This window comes from Diceros bicornis, chromosome 18 (assembly GCF_020826845.1).
Source record: "Diceros bicornis minor isolate mBicDic1 chromosome 18, mDicBic1.mat.cur, whole genome shotgun sequence".
NCBI lineage: Eukaryota > Metazoa > Chordata > Mammalia > Perissodactyla > Rhinocerotidae > Diceros > Diceros bicornis.
In genome coordinates, this window is record NC_080757.1 from 5,212,664 (window position 1) to 5,232,324 (window position 19,661).

Below are 19,661 nucleotides of genomic sequence, written 5' to 3' on the forward strand. Positions count from 1 at the left end.
CCTGGAGCCCTACCTAAGTGGGAGCTAGAACTACAATCAGGAATAGAAGAGTTTAGGCACAGCAGTGAAGTTCCTACCCCACGTCTGTTCCCTTCCTCATCTAGCAGGCAGCTGGACCTCCTGTCTGGTATAGAGTAATACTACAGCCCATCAAAACATGATTTCCCCATCACAGTAACAACAGAGATAGTACTGAGACATAAACGGAATAACAAAACTGTAACCTTTACTAAGGGACTATCCTATCGTAAAAAATAAATCCTCAAATCTAAATGGCTTGACACAAACAAAAGGTTTACTTTTTGCTCGCTTAAAGCTTGATGCAGGCTGGCTGACCCTTCAAGACTGCCAGCCTCCAAGCAGTAACTCAAAGATCCAGGCTGCTTCGGTCTTGTGGCTCCACTGTTCTCAACATGCGGCCTCTATGGTCACCGCCTTAGGAGAAGAGAGTGTGAAGGACTCACACTTACTCTTAATGCCCTCTGATCATCAACGGCAAGTATCCTTTACACCCCCAGCCCGCTGGTCAGAACTAATCAAATGGCCCCAGTGTAACTGCGATGCAAGGGCGTCTGAGAACGGCAGGTGAGCAGTGAAATACACGAGCCCTATTCTGGCTTAAGGACGTAAAAGAGGCTTGAATGAAATGAAAGACACGCCCTGTTTCTGTGTTAGGAGAGAGAATATTATAATGATGGTAATTCTCTCCAGTATTATTACTATAACATAATCTCAGACACAGTGTCTAATAAAATGATTCCAAAGTTTTTCAGGAAGAATAAAGGAGCAAGAAGAGCTGAGAAAAGTTAGAAAATAAAGTGGAATAAGGCAGCGCTCTGCACTCGAGAGTTAAAATGTACTGTAAAACTCCAATGGTTAAAATAACTTGGTGGTACTTGCCCAAGAGTAGATAACACCATCATTGGAACAGAATGAAAAGTCTAATAATAGACCAAGGAACATATAAGTATTTAGCATATTTAGATAAGGGTGGCATGCTAAATCAGTGGAAAAGAGTGCTTATATTAAAAACAGCGTAGGGACCACTGAATCATCACTGGGGAGGAAAAATATTATTTCTGTACCTCATACCATCCTATAAATTTATTTCAGGCGAATTAAAAATTTTAAATAAGTTAATAGAAGAAAATACAGTCTTGGGAGGGAGAGTCTGAGCATGGCTTAAATCAGAATCCATAAAGATAATGATGCATTTTGTTAACGCCCAAATTTAAAACTTTTCTGTGTCTCAAACAAATCAAGTTAAAAGGCAATCAAAAATGAGGAAAGAAACTGCATTGCATGTGATAGACAAGAGAGTACCACTATTAAAATGCAAACATCCTCAGAGATAAATAATAAATGCACAAAATTATATGAACAGAAAGGAGATATATTTTTTCAATAAACAAAAACATCAATATTATTAGTGTAAAAGAAGAACAAATTTCAAAAAAATTATAATCTTCTGCCTATTGAATTGGCAGAGATAAGAAAAAGAATGACAATCACTCAGTGCTGTCAACGTGCAGGATGAGGAGAGGTGTGCCTTTGTAAACTCTCTCTGGAGGCAATTTGTGTTAAAACCCTCAAAAATTCGTATCTGTCCATTCTACTTCTAAGAATTTATCCTAGGAAATAATAATGGATTTGTAGAAATAATTATCTATTAAAATAATCATCTGAGCTCAGTTTTAGGAGCAAAAATTTGAAAACAACCTAAATGTCCAAAAATAATTTTTGGTACATATCTAATAATGTATCTTGACTGAATAAATTGTTCTATGTCCAAATGTACAGACATGTAAATGTTGTTATAAAGGTTGTTTACAGGCATCAAAATGTTAATTTTTATAATTAAATATAGCCAATTAAAATAGTCTATGAATAGTTTTGAACGAACAAAGCAAGTTACCTACAGTATGTTCCTATTTTAATTTTGAAGAGTTTTATATGCATTAAAAATTCTAGAAGCATATGTTCAAAATGAACAATTGTTACTTCTGTTTGGTAGAATTTAGGCAATTTTAAATCTTTTTGATTGTATTTTAAAAAATATTATACAATAAGCATGTCAAAAATAGAGAAGGTGGAGGAAAAAAAACTGTGGGACTCGTGGAGTGCCCAGTGCCACGATCTGAAGCGTGGATCAACAAAGGAGAAGGACTGCTGTGCCCACACGGCTGCCTGAAAACACACATATTTCAGGGCTGGCTGCATACTTTGCGGTAGTTTTGTATTCCAAGGGCTGAGTTTTGCAAACAAGCTTAGCAAAGTACAGCGTGTGCCCCTCCAGGTGGTTTGGGAGTTCATCAGGTATGAGTAACACTAGCTCGTTTATCTTTGAATGAGTTTGTGTGGGGCTCTGAGATGTTGACAGAACTGGAGCTGAAAACAATGTTTATTTATATCTGCACACAATAATTCATGTCTCTCTAAATCTAGGACTTTCTCCTAATTTGCTCACAGTTTGCAAACATTTGCAGTTCTCTCCACTGGTGATCCTTGGTTTGGTTTGGCTGGGCTTGAGCAAATGAAAAGGAACAGAAGACAGTGAAGGGAGCTGAATGCTGGGATTCATACATGGAGAGGGAACATTTGCTTATACTGATATGTCCTGGAAACTCTAAGATCTCTAGACTTCTGTTTTGTACCCCAAAGGCTAATTAATGTCTGCATTGCTTATGCTAGAAGATGTTTTTAATTGTGTGACCGTGTGTGGGGGGGGGGCAATTGGGGTGAGGGGGAACCTTCATAAAGTCCTGGTTAGGTGCTGAGCCATTTGTAGCTACTGAATGCCTCTGTGGAATGTGAAAATTCCTATAAGCTTCTGTTTATTATAGAAAATTTCAAATATATAAAAAACAGAGAGATTTGTATAATGACCCTCCCCAAATATGGGTAGGTATAATTGCTTCAGCAATCATCAATACATAGCCAATCTTATTTTCTTTAAATTCCCAATCATTTTTCCACACCAACTATTAGGCACTACTAATGGCAGCACGTGTGGCATTGTTCTCTTTTTTTCTTTTGCAAGGAAGATCACTAGCCCTGAGCTAACATCTATTGCCAATCCTCCTCCTTTTTTTCCCTTTTTCTCACCAAAGCCCCGTAGATAGTTGTATGTCATAGTTACACATCCTTCTAGTTGCTGTATGTGGGATGCCGCCTCAGCATGGCCGGATAAGTGGTGCGTCGGTGCGCGCCCAGGATCGGAACTCAGGCCGCCAGTAGTAGAGCGCGCGCACTTAACCGCTACGCCACGGGGCCGGCCCCCGTGTGGCATTTAAGTTGGAAGTGTTAGCCTCTAATATGTGATTTGAATTGTGGGGTGAGAAAGAATAGAGCAAAAGATTAGGGACGCGTGTAGACCTGATCTGAATCAGGCTTGACCCTTACAATTTGCTGGTTGATTGATCTTAGGCCACTTAACCTTTCTGACCCTTAACTGTAAAATGAAATTACAGTATGTAACTTATAGGACAACTAAATTAAACCCATGGTACACTTAAAGTACCAACCACAATTCTTTGTATATAGCAGGTACTTAATTGTTATTGTTATTTTATTACTATTTCTACTCTATTTAGAGTAGAAAGTCCTCCAGAATATTAAAATTTCCAAATAGGCTGATAAATATTTGTTACCCATTTGCTGAGGTCATTAGTCAGGAATAAGTACCTTTTGAAAGTAAAATCTGCAACTAGCCATTATAGTTAGGGTGAGCTGCTGCTGCTGTCTCAGTGTAAATACATATCAACATTGTCCAAAATTTCACCAACATTGGCCTGTACACATTTTTAAAAATTCTCAATAGCCATTTATTTGGGCTAAATTCTATAGATGCAAATAAGGCCATCATTAAGCTTTCATCAGTCGGTGTTATTAGCTTTTCAGCCTAAGATGTCATCCATCTACCTAAAAAATGGAAAACAGAGCAGGTATGTTTTGATGGGAGTCTAGGGTGTTAGGGAAGATATGAAGCCCGAGGAGCTACTTCTCAGGGTGGTTTGACCCACAAAGTAAATGAGATAGGGTGAGGTTGGGGTGCTGGGAGGGCGGGGCTTTGAGTAGCAGGGGGAAATATGAGAGCTTGATTCACCTGGGATGGTGTGTGCTGGAAAGGAAGAAAAGTCCCTGAACTTGGAATTGAGGAACACCCTGGATAAATGTCAACATGTGTTCCAATCTGGTTCAGGGTCTGTGTGAACTCGGCGATGGCTTCCAGCCAAAAAACAAAAGAGTAATATATTTTGGAAAAGGTCAATTAATTTCTTAACTGTTCTTCCCCATTCATTTCTGACCTGAGGCAAGTCACTCTGCGCTAATCAGGATTCTTCTTACCAACTTAGCTTTGTGAAATGGGTTTGTCTACCACGTTGAAAGTGTGTATTTATTAGTAACCGTGTTTGCTGCAGTCAAGGAAGTGTGTTGCTCAGATCTCCTTCAAGGAAGAACCTGCTGTTCACCTGCCAGGAGTGTAGTTAGCTGACAGCTCCAACTCCAGCAACTTCAGGATCCAATTCAGCTTTTGAGCTGAGACCATATTCTTTCTAGAAAGGCCCCCACCAGTGACTGAGCATGACGCAAATACTAGGGCTTGCCCATTTCTGCCCAGTGTGGGGCTCTTCCAGGGCTTCCCACTGGGTTAGCCTAAACCTTGTCAAATCTGCATCATAATCGGAGGCTCTGCCTGCGAATCCTGCTTGCTTCCTCTTCCTTCACAGGTGTCGGATCTGCATCAGGGTCTGAAAGCTTTCTCCGCCCCGTTCTGCTTCCTTCACCTTTTATTGTTCACAGGCGTCCCACCTCCTTCCGATAACCTGCTTGCAATCCTAACTCAGTCCCAGAGGATCCCCCTGACACGTGTGGTATTGACACCTACTTTTATGGAAATAATTCAGAAATTAGAAAGAACTACTACAAACAAGCTGGTAGTGTGCTTGAATCATAGATGCTTAAATTGCAAAAGTTTATGCTGTGTACAAAACCAGCTATATTTAAAAAACAACCTGGCATTGTGATAATATTCTTTCATCCTGAAACTAACACTTCAGAATTTTGTTTACAAGCCCTTATTTCCCTTAGCCATGACTTTTGTGACCAATTAGACAATGATCATTTCACTTCCCGGCCTTCTTTCTGGAATGAAGAATACAATTCTTTCATTCTGCTCTTTGCTATCAAGTCTTTAAACTTTTAATTTTTCCTTCATAAAGTATGCTTTTCTTGACTGTTTTCAAAAAAAGTTTTTTAAAAGTGATCTTACGTATTAACAATACAAGGAAAGTCTCTGTGTTGAAGTTAACTGGATCCACACGTCACACTCATTATCTAGTTCAGCTATTAGTCAACATTTATTTATAGGGGCCCAGTATCGGTTAGGAATTACATTTCATTGCTAATAACAGTGTCGCAAATAAAGTAGTTTAAACAACAGAAAATTTAAAGACATCCAGAATATGACGGCTTTGTAATGTATCCACCAGGCTATGTTAAACTACATAGCCCAGAATTCCCTTTTCTGTATGTCTCCATTTAGAGTGGGGCACAAGAAGTTCTTTGGGAGATTTAGGGGGTAGAAGGGCTGTAGCAGCCACTTTCTAGCTCACATCTGTCTTTGGTGTGTCAACCTACAAAAACAGAAACCAGTTTAAGAGGCAAAGTGTTTATTTGGGATCAAAGAATTGCAATTCAGGGAGCACAGATTCAGGTAGAAACCCAAATAGTGTCCCAATTACAGGAAGGGGCTCAGGATTTTTATGGGAAAAGGGGAGGAAGATGAGTGAGTTGTATTAAAGAAGAGTTCATTGGTGCTAGATGAGGTAAGACTGGGTTTGTGCTTCATGGATTGGCTTGAGATTCGGTCAGCAGGCAAAAAAGGCTAGACTTGTACCTCACTGATGGGTTAGCCATTTGGTCATCAGCAAAGTCCAGTTTCATCACTCCTTACAAACAGGATATTCCTGTCCTTACTGACTTCTTGGAATGTTGGTGGCTTAGTCCAGTTTGGAAGATAAAGAAAAGACGTGCAAGGTAATTCCTCTGAAATGGCTGCTCCGGCTCTATTTCAATATGTCTCCATGCATGTCATCTTTCACAGGTGGGAGGCAGCACCTGGGCCCACACCTGCTCCACCTTTTCTTGGATCCTCCTTCAGCTTCTCTGGCGCCTGGGTCAGATGTATGTTTAGCTCCGTGAAGGAGGCCCCCAGTTTCTAAAGGATATTCACACCACTAAGTCAAAGTCAGTGAGACCTTACACAGTTCAGCCTGTCCCCAAGGACTCCAGATGTACTTGTGGGTTCCAGGTGTTCTTCTTCCACTTCATCTACATCTTTCCTTCTCAACTGCCCGAAGCATCTAGAGTCAGGTGCAAGGACAACAGCCTTACAGATTCTGCTTGACCAGCTCACGCAATTGCTTAAGGCCCAGTCTCTGTAACAGAACATCCGCTCTGCACACATACACACAGGTCTCAGTGATGCTGCTTTTCTGATGGAACCCTACCTGATACACAGAAGTAGACAACCCAACTTTGGAATGACGGTCCCATCTGGTCATGAGGGATTCAGCCCCCTTGTCTTTCAGTTCAGCCACCCTTACTACCAGAGCTTCTTCCATGCTCAAGATCACAAAATATAGTCATCATACTCCGGTCATCATTTTCTGTTCCTAGCAAAAAGAAGGGGAAGAAGAGAAAGCAAAAAAGGGGCTTTCCCAGAGGCCCCACCCAACAACCACCATTTGCATCCCTCTTCTCCTCCTCCATCTTCAGGACAGGCTGAGAAATGAAGCTGTTTTAGTTGGTTACTTCCCAGCTTCCTGTTACCAAGAAAGAGGAGAAATGAATGCCACTTCATTCAGATCACGGGAGAGGTGTGCAGCCCTAAACTTGGGAACGTGAAGTCCTGAAGTCCAAACTATATCTATGCCTTCAGGGATCATGTAATTGAATATAGTAGAAGAGCAGGCATAACATGATTCCATATCAGTGTGCAGTTGAAGTTAAATGTCTAAGAGTGATGTGGCAGACCAGATATAAATTACGCAGAGTTTTTGTGAAGGGGATGGTACACTTACCTGGGGAAAGTTTTCTGGAAGAGGTCACTTTACACTCTGATTTCAAGTAGGGAAATGATGTGGTAAATTGGAAAGGATGTAGGAAAGTATAAGAATATGGCGGAGAGAGGAGTGGGGGAACTAAGGAAGTAGAAATAGAAATAAGACGTTTCTGAGTTGAAGTAGGTTATACATTGGTGCTAATGACTTATTGTTTGACTCGCGTATTTTAGATTTCAGGGTATATATTTGAATCTGTGTGCACATAAGATGTGCATTTTTGTGAAAGAGAAAATTAAGTAATGTGTATTTTTCCTTGTTTTCTACTGGTAAACCAGAAAGGTGTTTTTGTTTGTTTGTTTGTTTGTTTGTATACCAGAGGCTTTTAAGTACAGAAAATATAAGAAAAAAAATCCATATTAGAAAAATTTATGTCTTAATTAGAAAACAAACTTTCTAACACATCTCAGGACTTTTCCATGACTGTCCCCTTCAAATAATAACCAGGGCAAATTTGGAATAAATGCTGGAGAGCCGAAGAGAGTTTAGAAAAGGAGCCAAATAGGAAAATTACTGTATTAAAAAATTTTTTTTATTCATCTTTTCCAACCATTGCTTCATAGAGAAGATAGCCAAAGACCTTTATTTACCATGCCTGTATTTATTTACTGGGCTGCCGCTTTTAAAATGGGTCAAAATGTCCTATTTTGTTTTAAACATCTTTTTTTCATACAATTTCAACATACCTTTTCATTTGGACCCAAAACTAATTTGTTCCTTAAAAATGAGAAGACAAACACATTGAACTTAGGTAACTCAAGGTGTTTTAAACATTGACAGAATAATCAGTACTTAATACAGCTTATTATTTTATCAAGAAATTATGTAATATTTGTACTATTAGAAAATTTTGTTCAGAATGTAAGACTTCAGGATATCTCCATTATTTAGTATCAGTAAAGTTTGAATTTGCTTAAGAACATCTTAAAAGTTGTTTTTGAGAATTATATCATTTAAAGAAAAGAAATAAACAAACAAAAAGTTGTTTTTGTTTTGTTTTGTTTTCTATTTGGACCATCCGTATGAGGTGCCCTTTTCTGATTTGCACAAAGGCAACAGATGTATTTGTAGGGGCAGGGTCAACAAAAAACTTTTTTCTAATGAACCACATCATTTGCCAAGTTAAAAAATATTCACTTAGTGATGATTAAAAGCATAGTGTTAAATGGTGTTAGAAATCTCTGTCTCGAAAACAAACCATAGTATGACCTGGGCAGAAGAAGAAAGTGTAGCAGGTATGATTCTCAGGTTACAGATAAAGAGAAGCAAGAAATATATCTTCTTTTATTTATCTTATTTTTTCCTATAACAGTTTATCTTCTAATCCAAGACTCTATTCTACCATGATGGAGGAAACTTAAACTTAATCACTTGTGCATCCACTGCCCTTTTCACTGTTTCCTGCCCCTCCTACATTCTGGTGAGCTTCTCAATTATGAAGATGTGCATTTGTGAGGAGGGGCAGGGGCAGGTCAGGGAGCAATCCACATGGATAATTCGAGTTTTGGTTATGATTTTTCCCCCACCTAGTCTCTTCTGTTCACACCCTCTCCTTGCTCCATTTTCTTGTCTGAGAAGGTCATAGCTGAGTTGTCCCTCTGTCCCTCCGTGAGGCTCCTCCAGGTGCAGAAATTTCTCTGCTCGGGTACAGGAAACCGCATGAAGTCAAATCCCCTCGGCTTGGATATGTCCCATAACAGCTCCTTCTGCAGGGTCTTCATGTCTTTCCAGGAATCTATGTGGGGAATGAAGCCCATATTGTACAAATGTACCTCCTCTCCTCACCTCTCTTGGCTTAATTTAACGGCAGGAAGCAGGCTCCCTTTCTCAGGCCCCCGCCCCTGCAAACACTTCTGTTGCCTTTGTGCGAATCAGAAAAGGGCACCCCGTGTGGATGGTCCAAATAGAAAACAATGCACCCTGTAGAGGGGTGTAGCCACGCAGGCTCCCTGCTTGGTGAGTAGAAGTACCTTTGTGCAAAGAAAAAGGCCTCCTCCTCTTGGTGGAGGGGGTGGGGGAGTGGGGGCTGGAATTGGCATCCCTCACCTGAGGTCTCATTGCTTCTCTGATCACAGGAAGAAAATTTTCCAAAATCTGTGTTTTTGCAATATGGGCATTTGAAGCTCAATACCCAGAAAGAGAATCCTTTTTCTCTCCTTTTTTTGCTAATATATCACTTCTCTAGCCCAGAGTCACCGCCTGCTGCTTAATGTGCGTGTGTTGTAGGGAGGTGGCTGGTGAGGGGATTCCTGCCGATGTCTTAGTCCTCCAAGGCAGCTGGAATTCTAATCTGGCAAAGAAAAAGGACACAAACAGGATCTTTTCCCTTCTCCCTTCATCCGGGACTGAAAAGTTTGGGGGGGATACCGACAATTCTGACAGAACCCATATCAACTTTCAACGTGGGACAAACACAGATTCTCTCTGTGTCAGGAGAGGCGAACAGAGTAAAATCGGCACAGTTAGTTCAGAATTAGGGACCTGAATCAGGCAGCCAGCACAGAAGTTTCCTGCTGGAAATAGGTACCTGAGAGAGATGAGATATACATGGAAACCAAAGCCATTCTTACAGCTCTTAATAGTTGTTCATAAAATTGTGATACATTTCATTTATTCTTCACGTTTTATTGTAAACATAATTAACAATCTTGCTCTTGTCAGGAATTACACTTAATGAGTCCAGAGAGAGAAGAATGAGTACCCCACTGTGATTATATTCAGATTTTGAGGGAAATAGGCAGATTCTGCCAAAAGTTTATCCCTGTAAAAGACTTAGGAGCATATGCAATTTGTGTGTGTGTGTGTGTGTGTGCATGAGGAAGATTAGCTCTGAGCTAACATCCTATGCCAATCCTCCTCTTTTCTCTGAGGAAGATTGGCGCTGGGCTAACATGCGTGCCCATCTTCCTCTACTTTATATTGGACGCTGCATGGCTTGACGAGCGGTGCGATAGTGTGTGCCCAGGATCCGAACCTGCGAACCCTGGGCTGCTGAAGTGGAGGGTGCGAACTTAACCGCTATGCCGCCACTGGGCCGGCCCTGTGAGCATGTGCAATTTTTATAAATCCATTTTGGCACTGGATTAGGTTCAAAGAAATACGTAGATATCCTAAGATTATTTTTTAGAAGATTAAGAAAATAAACCTTTCAAAACACATACTACTTATAAACCCTCATCATCTACCTGTTATGTTACCTGTCCATAACTACATTTGCAAGCTAACAGGCGTGTTTTCACGTGACCAATGGATGCATGCTTGTTCTTTAGCTACAATGATCCTGTAAAAATCATGTCCAGCTCCAACTTCTGGAAGCATATTTAGGGTTGATATGTTTGTATCAGTGATTCTCATTCTTCAAGTGCACCTGAGCCACCTGGGGAATTTATTAAATGCAGATTCTGATTGAGTAGGTCTGGGATGGGGCCCAAGTTTCTACATTTCTGACAGAGTCTAGGTGATGCCGAGGCCCCTGGTCCATGGCCCACAGTTTTAGTAGCAGAGTTTATATGGCTAGAAGAAGATCAAAGATGCTGCTCTGCTGGGAACTCCAGCTGATCCCAGGTTGGCCTCCTTCCCCATATTCCCTACCCTGGTTCCAGTGGGTGGAGCATCTAATGGTGCCAGGAGGTCTCAGGTTGTTGGCATGAACTGGATGGCTAGCGGGTCTGGGCTGGTGGTATGTCAGCACCGCTCTGAGTATATGAAGTGGCCCATGTGTCAGGCCTGTTGTGTGTCTGGAGGACTCAGGATGTTCAGGGTGATTACTTCCTGGAGTAGTCAGTTTGGATCATCATTATATAACATGTCTGGGCTGGGCCATATCTCTGGTGAGGTCTGGGTATCTAGGATGGTCATTGTGTCCCGACTTCAGTCTGTTGAATGTTGAATAAATCTGGATCATTGGTGTTTCCAGAGCAGTCAGTCTATCTGGATTGGTCAAGGTGTTGGCCTCTGTGATTTTCCTGCATCACATCATAGGCCTGACAAAGACCATGCAGACAGCTCTCAAGGTCATGAATATAGTCCAAGGGGTGCGCTTCGCAGGTGGGTTGGATGTCTCTAGGTCCAGAATGATCTTTCTTAGCCTGATCTGCAAAAGGAGTCATCCTCTGCTTCTTACAAGGGGGAATCTGCCTCTGCTCCCAGTCATTATCTGCCCCCATTCCCATGCCTGATATTCCACACATGGAAAGATCCCTTCCAGGGAGCCTCAAGAAAGAGCCACCTTTGCCAGATACCAGCCTGGGTCAAAGGGCTCCCCCCAGCCCCCCATAAAACAAGCCAACAAGTGAAGAAACTCCTCTCTCCTCCTTCTATCTCCAGGCTTTTTCATCGTAAGGAAAGTTAAGAAAAGCACAGAGCTCTCCTCTGCCCCCATCCCCAAACTCTGGGCATCAATTTCCTCATTGGCAAAATGGGGATGATGGTTCTAACTTACAGGGTTGTTTCGAGGGTTAAATAACATCATGTGTGGAATGAGTTGAGTGGTGTGCACAAGGCACAGAGTGAAATAGAAAGGGCTAATTTAATTCCTTTAATTCCATTTTAGCCATAAAATGGCTTTTAATTCTTTTTAACCATAAAAACTCTGAAGAGACACATGGTGAAAACAAGGCCCAGCCGAACTTTGGGGAAACGTAACTTAAGTTTTATATGGAGAGTAACCATATAATTTATTGTCCAAACTGGAACTCTTTCGAACATTAAATATTAAATATTTAGCTATTAATAATTATGGCTACTAATAACTATAACTATTAATAACAACAGGTGTAAACAGACTATCTCAACAGGATGTCTGCTCACTCAATTTATATATAAGTATTTAAGTTAAAGAAATCTTTGGTTCATATTCTCAAAGAAATTGGAGAGATCATTGTTTACTCGTTAAAAGCAATCTGAGATAAGGAAAGAAGGATAAAAAGCAAATAGTGAATGAGAATTGATCAATAAAAAGTCAGTAGAAACAGGGAACAGCAGACTGGAGAGAACAGAAAATTAACTCAGTGGCTTGGAGGAAAAGTTCAAGTCCTCCTTGAACTCATAGACAGGCTAAATTGAAGAAAATTATTTGAAAAAAATGTAAGAAATGGTGCTGACACAACTCAACATCCACATGCAAAAAAATGGACCTAGACACAGACTTTATACCTTTCACAAAAATTAACTCAAAATGGATTATAGACCTAAATGTAAAATATACAACCATAAAACTCCTAGAAGATAACATAGGAGAAAATCTAGATGACCTTGGGTTTGGCTATGACTTCTTAGATACAATACCACTTAAAACTTCTGCTCTGCAAAAAAGACACTATCAAGAGAATGAAAAGATAAGCCGCAGAGTGGGAGAAAATATTTGCAAAATACATAGATAAAAACTGGTATTCAAAATATATAAAGAACTCTTAAACCCCCCAAATAAGAAAACAAACAACCCATTAAAAAATGGGCATAAGATCTGAACAGACACCTTACAAAGAAGATAAATGGATGGCAAATAAGCATACAAAAGGATGCTCAATATCATTTGTCCCTGGAGAAATGTAGATTAAAACAGTAAGGTACCACTACACACCTATTAGGATGGGCAAAATACAGAACACTGACATCGTGAAATGCTGGTGAGAAAGTGGAGTACCAGGAACTGTTATTCACTACTGGTAGGAATACAGAATGGTACAGCCATTCTGGAAGACAGTTTGGCAGTTTCCTATAAAACTAAACATACTCTTACCACATGATCCAGCAATCGCGCTCTTTGGTGTTTACTCAAAGGAACTGAAAACTTACATCCACACATAAACCTACACACGAATATTCGTAGGAGATTTATTCATAATTGCCAACACTCTGAAGCAACCACGATGTCTTTCAATAAGTGAATGGATAAACAAATTGGATACATTATTCAATGATAAAAAGAAAGGAGCTATCAAGCCAAGAAAAGACACATGGAGAAACTTAAATGCACATTACTAAGTGAAAGAAGCCAATCTGAAAAGGCTACATACTGTATGATTCCAACTATATGACATTCAGGAAAAGGTAAAACTGTGGAGATAGTAAAAAGATCAGGGGTTGTCAGAGGTTTGGGGAGTGGGAGGGTGGGATGAATAAGTAAAGCACAGGGGATTTTTAGGGAAGTGGAACTGTTATTCTGTAGTTTACTATAATGGTGAATACATATCATTATACATTTATCAAAACCGGTGGAATGTACAGCGAGTGAATCCTAATGTAAACTATGGACTTTAGTTGATAGTAATGTATTGATATTGACTCTTGGATTGCAGCAATCATAACATAGTAACTCAAGATGTTAAAAACAGGGGTAAGCGGGAGGAGTTTGAGGGGGCATATGGGAACTCTTTGTACTTTTCTCTCCATTTTTTCTGAAAACATAGGATCGCTAACAAAAATGTCTATTAATTAAAAAAATATACATAAGAGTTATAGAAGAGGGATTCTCTGAAGAGAAAATCAAGAGATCTCATACACACGCAAAAGTATTTCCAGTAGAAAAGAACAAAGCAGGCAAAAGAAGCATTAATGAAAGAAATTACCCATGAATTTTTTTTACCAGAGAAATAGTTAGATATTTAAATGAAAGGGAAAATTAATGTCAGGCAAATGTAATGAAAATAGACCTATATTATCTGAATTAAATTTTTTAATTTCAGGGAATTTAAATATAATGGGAAAAAATTAGACATAAATTTTTTCCCATGAAAATAAATACCAGAAGAAAATGAAACAATTGAAACATAATTCTGCAGAAAAAAAAAACCCAAGTATTTTTATATCAAGCTAGTATTTTTTTATGTGCAAATACGACAGAGACGTTCTTAGATATATTTGAGGACTCAGAAAATATACCTCATATTTATGCCTGTCCTGAGAAAAAATGACCTGAAAATGTCCTGCTCACTAGAAACTAATTATAGCAAAGAATTCAAGAATAAGTGACTATTGCAAGGGCCTAGCCCCATGGCCTGGTGGTTACGTTTGCCGCACTCCGCTTCGGCGGCCCGGGTTTGCTTCCCAGGTGGGGACCTACACCACTCGTCAGCGACCAGGCTGAGGTGGTGACCCACATACAAAGTAGAGGAAGATTGGCACAGATGTTACCTCAGGGCGAATCTTCCTCAAGCAAAAAAAAATTAAAAAAAGAAACTATTACATAAAAGAAATGGTGATGTATAAAGAAAGTATAAAAAAGTTGACATTTAAGTAATCATTGTTACTGTGATCAAGAAGCAACATAAACAAAAAAAACCTAATTCCTGAAAGAGACTACATAATATATCATGAAATATTTACAAATATTCATCATACTAGAGGCCACAAACATTTCAATAAATTCCAAATTGTAGGAATTTTACAGGTACAAAATGCAATAAAATTTAAAAGCTTTAATGCAAGTATAAACACACAAAAAATAAAACTTCCTGGCAATTCAAAACTTTCCTAGGGGCAAGAAAGAAATCAAAACAGCAATTTTAGACTACATAGAAAATAATGGCGATTTCAAAATTACATATCACAGTTAAGAAGATGTGGATTAAGCTGTACTCAGAGATGGATTTATCACCTGAAGTACGGTGAGAATAGCTGAGCGAAGATTTCAACTGAACTCATATTTCAGGACGCTTTCAAGCTCTGCTGTTTGTTTGGCTAATGAGGAGAGCGAGCCTGCTTTACCTCCTCCTGTGTCCTGCTAGTCTTTTCCCACAGATGCTCAGATGTTTATGGCTATTCATGTCATTGCTCCAGCTGCGAGTCTGGAAGCAGCTTGCCTAGATGACGGTGTTCAAGTGCTGATTGGTCAGCCACACAGAGGGCCTCTGACGTCACTAGATGGGATTCCTTATGGACATGCTATTTGGAACTGGGGCTTCATGGGGAATTGCTTCATGGGGAATACTAGCTTCTCTTAGCTCCCCTCATAGTGTTCCTATGGAATATGTATTGTAATGGTAAGAGGAAGGGGACGAGCAAGGAGGGGGCTAGTGAAGGACATTTCTTCTTGATGGGACTTAATAACCTATATAAACTTTCCACGTTTACTCTTCGGAACTGGGTTTGAAAAATCACATCATCATCTTCTGGGATGACAGTGGCCATCATAAAGTCAACACTGTTTTCTAAGCTCTGAAGGCCAGGCGGGTCTCTTTTTATATTACATTGAGCCTCACAGAGGCCACCATGGTTGTGGTGGGAGGACTTTCACTTTAGGACAGTCACCAAAGAACCAGAATTTCATGGTTTGTCTTATTGACAAGTCAAAAGAGGATCTGAGCCTGTCCGTTAAAAGAGAGTACAAACAGAAGTATGGGCGCTTTTTTTAGGAACTAAAATATTTTTTTATGTGCACTAACTACTAGTTTTAAAAAGGGTCATTGCATGCTTTCTCTTATATAGAGAAATGCTTTCTAATTAGCCGTGGAAATGTCACGTTAGTAGGAATATCATATAAAGAGGAGAATGTTGCATACTTTTGGTATTTTGAAAGAAAAGAATATAATATTGCATCTGACTTTTTTTTTTCTCCTGAGCAAGATTCCCCCTGAGCTAACATTTGTGCCAATATTCCTCTATTTTGTATGTGGGTTGCCACCACAGCATGGCAGCTGATGAGTGGTGTAGGTCAGCACCCAGGATCCGAACCTGCAAACCCCGGGCCGCTGAAGTGTAGCGTGCGAAGTGAACCGCTACACCACCGGGCTGGCCCCTCATCTGATTTTTTTAACTGAGATTGTTTCCAGAATGTCCTCAAGATTGTTAATCTCTTGTTCTCTCAGGAGTTATAAAATATTAGAAGCCTGTTAACCAATAGCTTTAATAAAATTCTATGCCTTGTGTTCTAACTTCATCATTTATCTGGGAAATGCTTTGAAGATAATTTTCCTTTGCTACATTAAAAAAAAGTCCTATCAAGCAAGATAAAAGGAATAATAGATTGGTATTGGATGAATCTGAGTAATTTATATTAAAAGACTAAAAAACTTCCATTGATAGAATTTTTTGAAAATCAGAATTGTCTAGCTTGCCTTTGGTATGCTTAAGCCATTTATATGAACATTTTCACTCATTAATTAATTGATTGATTCATCTATTCCTTCACTCTTTTATCACCTCAGTCAGTTAAATGCCTACTATGTGCTAGGCATTTGTCAAGTTCTGAGCATGTAAAAGGAACAAAACATGCTCTTAAGGAAATTACTGTGTACTGAGGGATACAAGCAGTGCTGTTAGGGCTAAATTCAGGGGCCATGAGAGTGCAGAGAAGGAACAATTAACACCATCCTTGGGGGGGTTACAGTGAAGGGAACAGGAGGAACATAACAGCAGGAATCCAAGCACAAGTAGGGTTTAAGCAGGTGAGGAGAAAAGGGTGTGAGGGCAGTGGGGAGAGGCACAAGAGCCTGGAGGGATATCTAGAGATTCAGAGGGAGCCCTTAATGACAGAGGTGCAGCGTGATGGGTACAGAGGAAGTAGGGGAGAAGTGAGTCTCGAAAGATAAGAAAGATCCAGATCCTGAAGGGCTTTCCACGTTTAACAGTTTGGATGTTATCCTTAGAGCAATGAAGAGCCATTGAAGGGTTCTACACAGCAAAGTAATGTGATCAGATTTGTTTTAGAAAGATGATTCTAAATGCAGAATGAAAAAATAACTTGAAATATGAGAATTGTGACAGGAAAACTGGTCAGGGGACTATCAAAGCAATCCAGAGAAGAGACACTACTGGCATCAGCTAAAGTGTTAGTGTTGGACATGGGCAGAAGTGGACGTATTAGATGGTTCAGGTGGAAGTGAGAGGGCTTGGAATGGATGGGGTGAAGGAGGCATAGGGGAAGGAGGAGTCCAACATGGCGTCCATCTTTGTGACTTGGACCTCTGTGCAGATTGTGGTTCCATTCACTGAGGAGAAGGGGGTGCTGAAACCCTGGGTTTCAGCTGAAGCTCCTGGGTGCAGCAACCCAGGGGGTGCTGAAAGTTTGGTGGAGGGAGGGAGAGAAGACCGTGAACTCTGTTTTAGACAGACTTGTTGAGATCGGAGGTCAAGATTTCCACTAGGCAGTTAGATGTGCAGATCTCAAGTGGGCTGGAATAAAGCCATAGCAATGAATGAGATCACTGCTGGGGAGTGTCCCGTGTAACAGGGCCCGGAACAGAAGCTGGCATGGAAGAAAATGTGTAAGGAAGAGTCAGCAGAAGAGAATCCTATAGCCAAAAAATGTGTTAAATGACACCACAAGGATGTAATCAGTAAAACCCAGAAAATGAAAAATTCTGCAGACCTTTAGATTATATCTCCATGAGGAGACATAAAAACCAAATGCAAAGCATGGATCTTGTTTAAACTAACTGTAAAAATACTTATGGGTAGTAGAGGAAATTTAAACTGCCTGGATATTTGATGAGGCACTAATTGTTAATTTTTTAGGTATGATAAGAGTATTGTGGTTATTTTTTTAAACAGTTTTTTTTTTTTTGGTTCTATTCTGTTTTTTTATTGTGGTAAAATACACATAATAAATTTACCATCTCAACCATTTTAAAGTGTACAGCTCAGTGGCATTAAGTACATCCACATTGTTGTGCAACCATCACCACCATCCATCTTGAGAACTCTTTTCATCTTGTAAAATTGAAACTCTGTACCCATTAAACACTGATTTCCCCCTTCCTACCCCTCAACCTGTGGCAACTACCATTCTACTTTCTGTTTTTATGATTTTGACGACTCTAAGTATCTCATATAAGTGAATCATATGTATTTGTCTTTTTGTGGCTGGCTTATTTCAATTAGCATAATGTTCTGGTTATGTTTTTTATAAAACATAATGATGGCAGAGTGATTATGGTGTAGATGAAACAAGAATGGCCATGAGTTAATAATTATTGAAGCTGGATGACGGGGACATGGGCAGTCACTGAACTATTCTCCCTATTTTTGTGTATGTTTGAGATTTTCCATAACAAAAGTTAAAAATTAAAAAGAGTATTGCCCTGTCCCCATGGCCAAATTCATGCAACAGAACTTTTTTCCCAAATGAAATCTCATGTGGAAATTCAGTCTAGAAAATATAGGTTGATGGACGGCTCTTCTTATATACATAAGGCTTGGAACCCAGGGCCCATAGCTCTGACTTCCCAGTAACCTGCTTTGTCCTGCCTCTTGGCTTCCCCAAACTCTAGTTCTCTCTGAAACCCCTGCTGGTAAATAGATTGACATGTAGGAAGTGGGTAATGAGGGATAGCATTGTCAGTGATATACTTCAGCTTTCTCCTCACACCCATTGATCTCCCTCAAGACATAATGAGCACATAGCCTGTACTGGACATCATATTTATCTTGACGTAAAGTCAAGTGAGTTCCCTGGATTCCTTCAGAGTAGCTGATATCAGGATGTATAGGCAATAATCATTCTGTAACCATCATCATTTTCACTGAAGAAAAACACGCTGCATTTCTGTCACACAGAAAATAATTTCTTGAACATGTTTTACTTTAAATTTAGCCTTATGTAGTGAACTTGAATGTCCAGGAAAGATAAAAATGTACTGTAAAGCTATTCAGAGTGTTTCTCTATACTTGACATACTCCTGGTTACGTCTTATATAACCCTGATACATTCATAAAAACTAAGAAATTAACATGGTACAACGCTCTTCATTGAACTACAGACTTTATTTGGATTTTCTCAGTCTTTCTACTAATGTCCTTCTTCTGTTCTAGGATTCAATCCAGGAGACCACATTGCATTTAATTATCACATCTCTTCAGTCTCCTCCAGTTTGTGACAGTTTCTCCATCCTTCCTTGTCTTTCATGACCTTGACACTGAAATGTGCTCAATTAAAAATCAGTGTGGTCAAACTCTCCTCCAGGAGCAGGACTCTGGGAAAAGTGAGGGGCAGCGAGCCCTAACAGATGGTAATCCGTCTGATGAAGATGTTTTCTAAGCTGAAACACCCCCTTGTTCCTTGAAGCTTCTTTCATCCTCCACCTGCCTCCCCTCCTTCTTTCCAGTCCGGTTCAAGTCTTCCAGTTGTGATTCAGCCGGAATGACCATCCTCTGTTAATGAAGAGTTTCTATTTACAGGCCAAGTTGGTACTTGCTGGTTACTGAAGAGGAAATGCAACACAGCCATGGTGAAAACCATTGCAAATGGTTTTGTGGAGAAGGCCACCGCTTGGCCCTTCTGCATCTGGCCGCGTGCTAACTCTACTACAACCAATCACGTGACTGGTGCTTCAGATATTTTGAAACCCAGGGTTTCTAAACCACTCACACGTAAAAAGAAAAAATACTACAGCCAAACACAAAACAAACCTGACTTAGCTAGTGGGAGATGCTGTTTTATTGATGCATTTGCTTTATGGTCTAAAATGGGATTTTAATAAATTTATGCTCTGGTAGACACATTCAGAGCCGAAGTATTTTATATCTGGGTTGCTGCCTTCCTGCCAAGGCTTAGCACTCTTCATTTCCCTCAGGGTCTCCATGAAGGCAAAATGCACA